The following is a 13120-nucleotide window of genomic DNA, read 5'->3' as shown; positions in this document are numbered from 1 at the left end:
AGGCTAGAGGATCACTTGGACCCAGGAGTTCAGGTTCAGCATGGGCAACACAAGGAGACTCCTGTTTCTACAAAAAAATTGAAAATTAGCATGGGGTGGTGGCTTGTGCCTGTGGTCCCTGCTACTCAGGAGGCTGAGGTGGAAGGACCACTTGAGCCCAGGAGGTCAAGGCTGCAGTGAGCTGTGATTGTGCCACTGCACTCCAGCCCGAGTGACAGAGTAAGACCCTGTTTCAAACAAACAAACAAGCAAACAATTGGAGAGACTAATCTCAAAAATCTCTTGGATCTCTAGAATTTGATATTCTGTGTCAACCAGTATCTATGATCTCACACCCATGGCTGTGTACAATATTTGGGACAGAAAATATTTTGAAATCTGAAGATCAGAGAGAAAGACGTCCTTGTTGAGAACACTAAAGTCTTTACAGTTATTTTCTTGTAGCTATTCTCAGCTCAAAAACAGATCTAAGAGTCAGGCATTGGCAGAGAAGTGAGAAATGCCACATAGTGCCTCAAGAGAGCTATGGTGTTGGGATCACAGAACTACAAACCAAGGGGAAGGTTGGTCCTAATAGCATCAATGGAGAGCTTCAAAATATTCATAAAAATGAAAATATAAAGCAAATAATTGTGACAAGCATATTGTCTAATTAAGATGAATGGGACGTGGTTCTTATGCATTTTAATCTGTTAAACAGCATATTAATAAGGCTTAATTATATCACCACATACTTAAAGTGACTTTCTAAAATAAAGTTTATTTTGATTTAACATATGCTTTTTTTGTATGTTTTTTGTAGCACTTTTACAAGCACCATACATAAATAACATCTTGAAATAAATCTCTTGGATGTGATCCCCGTCTTGATAGAAATTTTTTCCTTTTAACTTATTGGATAATTCAGGATATGTAAAGTAATTTTTTATTTTTGTGATATGAGTTCTTTCAGCCCTTTCATTTGAATATCGGAGAAATGACCTTGTTATCTTTGATAGTATTTCTTCGTGATTCTATTTGTTCTTATCCATTCCACATTTAGATGGTCAACATATACTTCTTATTCCATCTCAGAAATAGCTCCCTAATCTGACCCCACCTGCCTTTTATATCTATGGAGAATACCTGCAGATTCTTTGACTCTCCCCTGTCAATAATTAGGGTTAATTTCTTCTCCCTTTGCATTTAGTTTGGCTTGTGACCCCATTTTTCACCAACAGAGTATAATGGGCACTGTGACCCTCAGAGGACTAATGATTTCTACCTTGATCTCTTGAAGCCCTGAGCACAAATAAGTCTGACCACTACTCACTCTGCCGGAGGAACCACATGGAGACTCTGAGACTATAGGGAGAGGGAGAGAAGCTCAGCTGAATCTAATCTTTAGGTCACTTCTGTTAAGAAATCTACCAAGTGAATGAAGCCACTCATTTGCTCCAAACTAGCCCTACGTGAACACCTGAGATTCGTAAGCATAAGAAATTTTTAAGCCACTATTTCAGGGAATATGTTATATAATAGATAGCCAGGATGATAGATTGTTCAAAATAATGTTTGCCCTTCCCCATAAGAGATTTATAACTCCCTACCCTCCTGAAGTCAGATTTTGCCACCTGATTTCTGGCATTCTTCCCTTTGGGGGGGTTATACTTCCTTATCTCATTGACATCATATTTGATCATATGATTCATTTTAGCCAATAAAATGTGAGCAGAAATGAAATGCTGCCATGGCATAGAAGTTTTAACAGCCATCATGTTGTTCTATCCCCTACTTTTGCCTTCTACTGAGGGAATAAGAATGCCCCAAATGAGGGATATTCATTTGGCCTGGATACTAGAATGAAGAGGGCAAGGAACGGAGATGCAGCGGACTTACAGCTAACACATAATGCAGTAAGAAATATTCCTTTATTGAAAGCCACTGAGATTTTAGGGTCTTCTACAGAGCCACCAGGGTCATCATCCTAAACAATAAATTCTATTATGTTACTCACCTACATAAAAGACGCAACATCCATGTGATTTCTTACAATTTTGTTCTGTCTTACCTCTTCAGTCTCGCCGTGCATGTACCTCACAATTCAGTGGGGCTTGTCCTGATTCTTTAATTTTGGATGTGTGTGGTCCACTCTACTTGGCACATACTTTTCAATTTCTCCACCTGCAATGCTGATACGTATTCTTTGAGACTCACTTTCAATGCCATTTACTTTGTGAAGCTTTTTCTATTTTTCCTGGACAAGATTAGTTCCTCCAATTTCAGTGTTTCCATAGCAATGATGATGAAGCAGCACAGGAGGAGGTTAGTGAAGAGGATGGTGGTAACACAGTCCTCTTTATGCACTAGGAATTGTTTTAAGTAGTTTGAATTTTCAATTTATGTAATCCTTGTAATAACCCCAGAAGGCAATTCTAGCATCTCCATTTTATAATACAGCAGACAAGCACTGAAATGTTAGGTAATTCACTCAATATCAAACAGTTATTTATTACTGAAGCCAGAATTTGAACTCAGGTGGTCTAGCTTCTGAGTTAGTGCTCTTTATTGCCATACTTCACTGTATTTACAGCTCACATTTTTAAGGTAGCATTTATAAGCTGTAATAAAGTCATTTGTTTTCATGTTTATCCCAGTAGACTGTGAGTTTCTACAGGGCAGTGACCATGTTAGTTGTGTTTATACTCTTGCATATAACCCAAAGTCAGGCATACAGACATTCAATAAATAACTTTCAATAACTAAGGGTTTGAATTTAAATCCTGAAACTTTAAGTCCAGTTTTTTATTTTCTCTCTATCACATTAGTCACCTTCATTTTATATGGTTTTTCATCTTACTATTATAAATGAGTACTGGAAATGCATCTGTTCTATTAGTTGAAATAGTAGCCGAGACATTTATTGAAGAAGACTACTATTTCATTTCAATTATTTCCTTTAATGTTACAATAATTATGATTCAAAAAGGAATGCTAATTTTATGAGATCTTGTTGTGCATATTAAAATGTAGTCTAATCTCATAGCATCTTCTTCAAGGTCTCACATTTCTTTTCTGGAATGTTCCCCACTCTTTTATCCCAAATTATATTTTCTATTATAAATGATCTGTAATTTTTTGGCTCAAAGTTTTTACTAACTACATTGGTTGAAAGGCTCTTCTTTTTCATTAATATTCCCTTTCTATCACTGAGGGCTTACTGATCCTTCTCTTTCCTTAGTGACACATTTCTATGGAAGTACAAACTCTCTTGATACCGATGCCACTCATGACCACTATGACTGTGATCATAACCATGATCATCATCCTTGTCCTCATTCAGATATCAGGTGGGGTTGGTCAGCTTGCCCATATTGTCTCAGATGATTAGCTTCAGACCTGAATCCAAAGGAAATTTAACACCTATCCTAAGATTTTCATGCTCTAAGTTATTTCGAGTTCTCCTGTGGTTTTGAGGTCCTACTTTCTCTGAATTATTTCAGTTTAGAGATTTTCTTGTTTCTGGACTTCATTACCTTTTGGCTATAATGCATGGACCAAGACACAGAACTCAGCCATTTTCCACAATTTCTACTATGGAAACCTACTCATGGCAGGATTCCGCATGTAAAGCAGGCTTTCTGACATACAGGTGTGAAGGACTTTGTTCAAGTCAAGGTGAGAAGTACAGACTTAGTTGAGGCTTCTGATGTTCATCATGCTCTTTGGCCATACTTGCTTCATTATTTTTCTCCCCACCTCTGCTTGTCCCTCCCCATAGGTGACATTTTTGTTCAAGTCTGACTTAGCTAACAAAATTCTAGCGATCTTTTTTTGTTGTCTTGGTTTCTCCAAACATATGCCTGCCTCGCCCTCCTCAACAGGCAGCCTCTCAGAGTATGTTTATCTGACGACATATATCTTTGCTTCTACCTAACAGACATTTATGTGCCATTATACTTTTTGTTTTGCTTTCCATAATAACTGTTTTCTCCTATAGGTGACATTTTATAGATCTTTAAAGTACTTTGATTTTTTTTTTTACATTTTTCTCATAATAGACCTGTCAGATAGGAGAGGACCAGATACCTTAAACTTGTTAATTAAATAACATAGTTGAAGCATGTAGTCTCATGTTTGAAACGTGAAGTTTATATTAGACAAGGCTTAAATTCTTGTGTGTGTGTGTGTGTCTTAATGTTGAAAGAGAACTCAGGAACCATTTAATTTTTAGAAAGATATTACAATTTCTGCTTTACAGATGCTTTACATGATGTTCAGAGAGTATCAGTGATTTGCTAAAAGTGAGGAGAAATGGTGAAATGTAGTCACATAATCTACTCTCTTCTACTTCTTGGGCAATGTTCTTCCTCGTCTCTCTAGGAAGTGTCTCCTTCAGTGAAAGTTTGTGAAAAGTGGGGAACAAGACAGTAGGGGAGCAGCTGGCCATGAATTTGGTTCTCAGAAATAGGTCACTGGGGGAGAGGATGCATTGCAAAAGGTTTAGAAATAATACCAAGGAAACGAATTGTTCACATAAATGTAGAATCAGCATAGGGAGAGTCTGTGAGGATGAAGATTTGTAGAGATGTATTATTAATGTTTTTATTCAACTTGCTACTCCTTGCATCATTGCTAGCATCTTTGGATGGTTAAAGTTTCATCAGAGAGAAAATTATGCTCTCATATTAAGATATTAGACCTTATAAAGACAGGCAGCTACTTGTTTCACCAAGAGGTATAATCACCTCCAATAACATATATTTATACATTGATTTTTTAAAAATTTCTGTAAAGGACTAGGTCAACAAGTTTAATTTATCAAAGGGAATTTCATTTCCTCATTGACTTTAAACAATGAAGCCCTTGAAACATTCAGTCAATACACATCTCAGGGAAGAACAAAGGCAGCATCTGAAAGGAGGATTAGTAAATTACCTGCCTTCAAAACTCAAATAAACTGCACAAAAGCAGTTCTGTAGTTTTGCTGGTAATTCAACAAAGAAAGTCAAATGAAGCCTATAGATCCCGGTTATGTAGAAATATTCAGCAAGCTGAAGGTTGTGATGAAAAGATGTTCAAATAAAGATCATTACTATGAATATAATTAATAGAGAGCTGATATACAAAATGAAAAATTAAAAAAACATTGTTTCTGAATGACTGACACACAATTGCAGCACCACACAATTTGGGATTGTAGAAAAATAATTGAACTGAGTCTTTTATGGGAGTGTACCAAAGTCGGAGTAGGGGGACCTTAAAATTCACTGAGTACCTACTATGCTATTAATGTATTGAGATACGTTATTATTTTTGTTTGCTTGGTTGGTTGGTTTTTGAGATGGAGTCTTGCTCTATCGCTGGGCTGGAGTACAGTGGCACCATCTTGGCTCACTGCAACCTTTGCCTCTGAGTTCAAGCGATTCTCCTGCCTCAGCCTCCTGGGTAGCTGGTGCCATGCCTGGCTAATTTTTGTATTTTCAGTAGAGACAGTGTTTCGCCATATTGGCCAGGATGGTCTGAAACTCCTGACCTCAGGTCATCCTCCCGCGTTGGTCTCCCAAAGTGCTGAGAGTACAAGCATGAGCCACTGCACATGGCCATTATTATTTTCAATCCTTAGCTAACCTGAGAACAACAAAAATAAGGAAATTTTGACTCAGTGGCTAATGAGAAAGCTTCCTACAGGTCCATCCTCTGCTTTTCTACATTTCTTTCCATTTTGTGTCGTATTAGCACAATTAACAATTAGAAAACCCATAATTGAAAAAGCAGTGACAGTAGCAGGAATAGTAAGGAGAAGAGAAGAAAGCCAGTTATTTTCTTTCTCCTTTTCTTGCCCCTCTAGCGTGATGGAGACTGTTAGAACAATGATCTTCAGGGGATACAGCTTAAACAGAAAAAACTATCTAAAGGGCAGAGTTAAACATCAGTTTATAAGACAAACACCTTTATGAGAATCATGCAGGGTTTTTGTTGAGGTAAGGAATTATTGAGGAAAAAAATAAAAGATTATGGGGAAAGTATGAAAATGTATTTGAAGCAAAAAGTTAATTTTGGTATGGAAAGTGAATAGTGGGTAACCGTGTCCAGTTGATCTTTCTCTGGCTCAGTCACTGTGTTTTTCAGAAGGCAATAATAAAATCTTTCTTTACCACCTCTCTTAGGATAAGCAGGTTCTTGGATACTTGATGATACATAAATCACATTTCCCTTTTTATATTATCATCATCTCTAGGAATAGAAAGTAATGAATTGCAGGAGTGGTCATGATCTTATAAATATATTAAGATATTACTAGGTTATAAACAATAGAATTGGGACAATTTATAATGTGACTTTGAAAGATTAGACTTTAAGAATAAAAAAAAAGACATAGAGGTACAAATTGAGCAAACAAAGTAGTCAGCAGAAGGTTAGAAGGAAAAGCAAGATCGAAGACTAGGGAGAGGTAGAGGATATTGATGTGTTGTAGGGCAGATAAGCTGGCCTGATGAAGATAGGTCCAACATACGTGCTTGAAAGGAAGGGCTAAAATGAGAGAGGGGGAGGGGAGAGTACAGAGGGTACCAATCTAGGTTCACAGTGAGAGCATTGTTTTGGGATGGCGAGTAGACTGGCTGAATATAAAAAGAGTCAATCCAATTATAACGAACAGGTAAAGGTGTAGTCCAGAATCCAGAGCCATGTTCCAAACCCAGATGGTAGCCTCCTGCTTATCCCCTCCAAAACCATAGCAAGGTAATAATGTTGTTTACACAGTGGACACTTAAGTTTGTATTGGATTCAATAAAAAAGAATCACAGTGCACTGTTTTGTTTTGTTTTGTTTTGTTTTTTTAGACAGAGTCTTACTCTATCGCCCAAGCTGGAACGTAGTGGTATGATCTTGTCTCACTGCAACCTCCGTCTCATGGGTTCAGGCGATTCTCCTGTCTCAGCCTCCCGAGTAGCTGGGACTACAGGCGTGTGCCACCACACCCAACTAATTTTTGTATTTTTAGTAGAGATGGGGTTTCACCATGTTGGCCATGCTGGTCTTGAACTCCTGACCTCAGGTGATTCGCCTGCCTCGGCCTCCCAAAGTGCTGGGATTACAGGCGTGAACCTCTCACTGCACCCGGCCCACATTGCATTTTTAAAAGACAAAGAATCTATTAGTATTTGCTTTAACATGGACTTATCCACTGTAGTTTCCTTCTTAATAAAATAACTTGCACCTCAGAGAAACTAATCCTACTCAACACTTCCTTCTCTGAATTGCTCTCAAAGACAGGAAACTCTTTTTATCTCCAAGAATCACTTTCACAAACTGAAATGTCTCTTGAATTGGACATTTCCAACCAAAGCTTTGATTCTCATCATCTGTTACCTGTCTTGTATTTCAATGACCACTAAATGGGTATCCCTGCTATGACGGCTCACTCCCACCTATCATTCATGTTGTCACCAAAGTATCTTCCTAAAACGTGTATCTGATAATGTCATTTTCCTGTTTAGAAACCATCACTGGTTTCTTTTCTTCTGAGTTGCTCCTTATTTGACCTTAATATTTCTCCAGACACTCTTCCTGCTTTCCAGGAAGCACACCTGACCCTCCAGCCCTGATGAAGGCTCCACCAGTGCCCCAAAATATTGTGTTCCACTATGACTGTGTCTTTGCACATGTGTGTATTTTCTGTCCCATTGACTTACAAACTCTTAAGCATATTTCAAGCTTTACATCTCCAAAGAAGCCACCTCTACATATGGTAGCATTTCCCACCTTGGCACACCCAGGTGAACTCTTGACACTTTTTCTTTTGGAGACCCCACCTCATATTGTATCAAATATATAAAAATGCATCCAAATCTCCCAATAAACATACTTTCTTTTTAAGATTTTTGTGGACATTTTTATAATGGACTTTGAAATTGGCTGCATATAACTTATTTAAAGTTGTTATGATTTCTCAGCAGTCATTGTGCATACTCAATAATTTTTGTAAACTAAGAGAATCTATCCTTCACATTGTTTTGAAGTGTAATGAAATGTTTATGAGTGTTGAATTTGACAATGAATGAAATTGACATAATATGTTTATAGACATCTAATTGAACCTTTGTACATTTTGACTTAGCAGTTTTGATTTAATATTTTACAGCCAACAATTAGATTTCTTTTTGTTACGACTCAGGTATTTTCTTGGGCTTTCAAAAGGTTCATTGGCCTCAGCTACTGTGTTTGTAATAATGAGAGAGCTTCCTGTCTGTCATATTGCTAGGTATTGTATAACATTATCTGCCTGTTCAACTAGATTGAATTTCTCAACATTTTAGATTATTACCTGGTATGATTACCTGAAACATAGAAGTTGTTGTATATATCTACATACATATGTAAATGAATATAGATGCCTTAGACATGAATGTAGACATGTAGACATAGATATAGACAGAGACATATATATCCTGTTTGAAAAAAATTCACTGAAGCTAGACAGTTCAGTCTATTTGTGTCTATTAGAACTCAGAGGTTCCCAATTGTGAGTTCCAGATCTAGAGCCTGAAAAGTTCATTTTCCATTTATTCAAGAAATCTTCATTTGCTGCTTGTGCTGTATAGATAATTTGCACAATGTCAATTAAAACAGTTTTCTGATCACTGATTTGGCACTTTGTATCAGGCGGTGAACTCTATGGATTGGAATGAATTGTCTTTTCACATATTATTCACTCAAAGATTTTACGACAAAGCATACGTTGGTGTGTTGTGCTTGGTGAATGATATATTCTTTCCATCTTGTCATCTTCATACGTGAAAACATTTCCAAGAAATACTTTTCTAGGTACCATGTGAAACTGACACATAAAATAAGCATTATCAAACTGATTGGCCTTATTGCAAAGTGAGTCTGTATCACCACACTGTAAGCCTTTCAGCAACTAGTGAAGTATCAAAGTTTTTACTATTAAGTGGTTAGTTTACTAACCATTAGATTTTACCATTAGGTGGCTACTTTATGTGGAGTTACATAAAAGTTTGTCAAATATCCCCTGATATTAATGAAATCTTAATGATAGAGCTCATACTTTGACATAATTTTTGGCAATGAAAAGTAATGGCAGGTTGTTTGGCATAGAGACTAATTGAGGTACTACTTTTTTCTCTATCATTTAAGTATGATGTTTACAGTTTTTATGTGGTTCATTTATATACATTTATCTACTAACATGCAGTGGGCTTTGCAAACTTAAATTCATTTTAATTGAACCATGCTAAAAATATTTCTGGGGTTGTATACTAACTCTCTGAAAAGATCAGGTGAGAATTTGAGGGGAGTAGAGAATTCAGCATACATTTTGGTATATAGAATAGGTTGTGGGCAGTTGAGTGATAACTTCTGCTAATAATATTGACAATTGAACATCTAAATTTTTATAATCAGTAATAGAATGATGTTCAGACTTGCCTAGAGTATATTACTTAAGAGTTAGCAAACAGGGTCCCTTATTTTCCAGCACCTCAAGTTAGTCCATTATGGGCAGGCTTTGGCATGTTATTGGCTGTTTTTATTACATTTATCAGAACACTCATATCCATTAAGTGCAAAAAGCAAAGGTTATATAACATTAAGGTTATGACACAAATGAACAAAAGAAATTTCAGATGCAAGTCAATGGCTTCTCTCCCTCCTCTGTCTTTTTTTTTTTTTTTTTTTTTTTTTTATTTGCTAGCAGAGGCAGAGAGTGAATGAATAAGAAGGTAGCTAGAATTAAGGTATAATTTCTACTTTCACTTGGTATTTCTGCTATGCATTATTGTTCTTTTCAAGGTGGAAATTAGATGCGTAAATGTATTAAAGATATTTGAGAGTTGAAGCTTTGGACAATTTCCTATAGACATTTGACTATACATGTGTAGACCCCTCAAGATCTATACGCACAGGAGATGGGTCTGACTTATGCACCACTGTATCCCCAGCACCTAGTACATAGTAGACACTCAATAAATATTGGTGGATTTGTAAATAAGTCTATAAACATATTCTTAGCCACAACTTAACTACTAAAACATATATTTGGGCATGAAATGTACAGCATTAAGCATTAGATGTGTGAAATGCAGTGGCATACCTTATTCAAAGAATAATTATTTTTGCCCTTCTCTGGTTTACAATCTAGTGAGGTAAGTAGTCAAAAATTAAACAGATAATCACATGTTATGTAATTACAAATTGTGAGCAGTGTGCTGCAGGAAATATATTAAACCTTGAGGTATCATTCCAAGGGGTTTTTATTTTTATTGAGGAATCAAAAAAGATGTCCCTGAGAAAGTATCATTTAAGCTCAGTTGTCCTTTGACAACTAGGAATTCACTCATTGAATGGTAGAGATAAGAACATTCCCAACATAGGGAAAAGCATGTGTAAATATTCTGTGGTTGGAAACAACATAGTGTCTTCAAGGAATTGAAGGAATGCAAGGTATTCTGTGTAGACCAGAGATAGGGAGTGTGGCATGAATTGAAGAGGGAGGGGAGGGAAAATGCTTGGGATCTGAGTGTCATGCTAAAGCTTTGGGATTGGATTCTAAGGTTTATGAGTAAATATTGAATGAATTTATGCACATATATAGGAGTTATGTCACCTAAATTGGATTTTACAGGGAGCCTTGTAGCAGCTTTGTGAAGATGGAATGGAGGGAGACTAGAGAGGAAATGAGATATCACTGAGGAAGCAATCACAGTACTCTAGGAAAGAGATGGCTTGGGCCAAGACAGTGATCTTAGAGGTAGAGAGATGTTGGTAGACTTGAGTCACAAGTGAAGACAGAACCAATAAAACCTTCTGTTATTGGTAGAGAAATATTGGAGGAGAGGAAGGTATCAAGGACAACTCCTGGATTTATATGAACATCTGAGTAAAAAGAAATGTTTTATTTAATAAGAGGTAAGAGGAATATATCTTGGGGAGACATCTAAAGTTTGAGATTATTGAGATTTTTTTTTCTCAAGTGTATACGTCAGGCAGGCAATGGAGGTTAGAAATAAAGTCTAGATTGGAAGTAAAAATTTGGGAAAAGCCAACATTGGAAACATGGGATTGGTATAATTCCTTAGAGAAACACTGTGGCATAAAAAGACAAGGAATCACAGAACTGTGTATTGACATAACTCAGGTTAACAGAGAAAGAGGAAACTGGAAAAAAAAAAAAGATTGCTAAAAATGTTTATGCCTTCATGGAATGGATGGAACTTAGGGACCCCAATTCAATGACTCTTAACCTGGGGCTCATGGTATCCTAGAGGATGTCCTCAAATAGGATTCATAGAGTCTTCACCATGTGACAGTCATATGAAAATTTCTGTAGATTTGTACTTGGTTCCTTTCCTAATACTTATATTAACCCATGAAAACTCTCTGGGTGCTGTTGTCTCGAGTTCCTTGACTTTTTCTATTTTTCCAAATCTTACTTAAATTTTTTTCATCCTTCAGAATAGAGGAAGCTCTCAATGTATGTATTCCTGTCTAGAGAGATCATTTGCAAAACACGCTTGTGAATAAACAAATATATTCTTACGCAAGTGACGGACCGGTCATTTATTAGGAAAACCACCCAGGCGCCAGGCCTTCTGCTTTTGCGAAAATTACTGAACTCTACTACTCATGCAATTGTATAAACGGCATTTTTAAAAACTCCCAGAACTCTGTTTCCCTCACAGATTGAAGCATATCAGATGCACAGAATATATGCTTTATATTCTGTGGAGAGACTTATAAAGCTTTGTGTGTCTCTATAAGCATATCACATTCTAAGTATGTGATATGTTTCTAACTATGTGACATATATACTTAGAATGTGATGGTGTGTGTGTATAAAAGGGATGGAGAAATATATATTTCCTTTTTTTTTTTTTTTGGCAGAAACTTCTAAGTGCTGCTGTATTTCACCAAGCTCCAGCTGATACGCCAAATTGAACAACTGCTGTGTGCCAGGACAATGTGCTAGGCTTGCTTTAAAATGATGCATACAAATAAGATAAAGGAAAGAGACTCGGCTTTAACATTCAGTAAAACAATAATGTGTTTCTTAATAATAAACATTTGCCTGTAAATGCATCCCATTTTAAGAAAAAGATACTTTACCTATGTTGTTTGTAAGTTATGTTTCCTTTTCAATTCTATTTTCTTAGCAACTCTCTCTAGTTTCAGAGATGTCTTGCTACTTCCCCTTTGTTTCTCATGGTGAATAGCAATAAATCAGCTTCACGTTTACTGCCATGATGATAAATCTGCACAAGTATAAAAGGAATTGAGGACATGTACATTACAGAATTGTATTGATAGGTGCTTTTTAACATTTTTATTTATTTATTTATTTTTTGAGACAGAGTCTCACTCTGCCACCCAGGATGGAGTTCAGTGGCGTGATCTTGGCTCACCACAACCTCTACTTCCCGGGTTCAAGCAATTATCTTCCCTCAGCCATCCAAGTAGCTGGGATTACAACCATCCACCACCATGCCTGGCTAATTTTTGTATTTTTAGTAGAGACAGGGTTTCACTATGTTGGCCAGGCTGGTCTTGAACACCTGACCTCAGGTGATCTACCCACCTTGGCCTCCCAGAGGGCTAGGATTACAGGTGTGAGCCACCATGTCCAGCCCTGATATGTACTTTATATGAACATATTCATTCATTAAAAAATTATTATTGAATACCTACTAGGTGCTTATCATTTTCATAAAGTCTAGGGCATAGCACCTGCCATCAGTGGACTTCTAATCATGTGGGAAATGCAGATAATAAACAATGATGAAAAATTTATGTTTAACTTATAAACATAAAAAATGTATGTTTTAGTATATATAATGTATCAGTTTTTGAGTGTTGAATTTGACAGTGAATGAAATTGACATAACATATTTATAGATATCTAATTGAACCTTCGTAAATTTTGACTTAGGAGCTTTGATTTAACATTTTAAAGCAGCAATTAGATTCCTTTTAAATCACAACTCAGATATTTTCTTGGATTTTCAAAATGTTCATTGGCCTCAGCCACTGTGTCTGTAATAACGAGAGAGCTTCCATGTCATATTGCTGGGTATTGTATGACATTATCTGCCTGTTCAATTAGACTGAGTTTCTCAACATT

The 13120-nt window shown here is 36.5% G+C and overlaps 1 long non-coding RNA gene across 1 annotated transcript in view; it reads left to right on the top strand.

Annotated features, from left to right (window-relative positions):
• Positions 1-12901, top strand: part of LOC126954492 (uncharacterized) — a 126103-nt gene extending 113202 nt beyond the window's left edge. Inside the window, exon 6 of the long non-coding RNA XR_007725614.1 lies at positions 11887-12901. This is a non-coding gene — a long non-coding RNA (uncharacterized LOC126954492). The remainder of the gene's footprint in view (positions 1-11886) is intronic.
• The last annotated feature ends 219 nt before the right edge of the window (positions 12902-13120 follow it).

This window comes from Macaca thibetana, chromosome 5 (genome assembly GCF_024542745.1).
Source record: "Macaca thibetana thibetana isolate TM-01 chromosome 5, ASM2454274v1, whole genome shotgun sequence".
Classification (NCBI taxonomy): domain Eukaryota; kingdom Metazoa; phylum Chordata; class Mammalia; order Primates; family Cercopithecidae; genus Macaca; species Macaca thibetana.
This window is presented reverse-complemented; position numbering and strand designations above follow the sequence as displayed.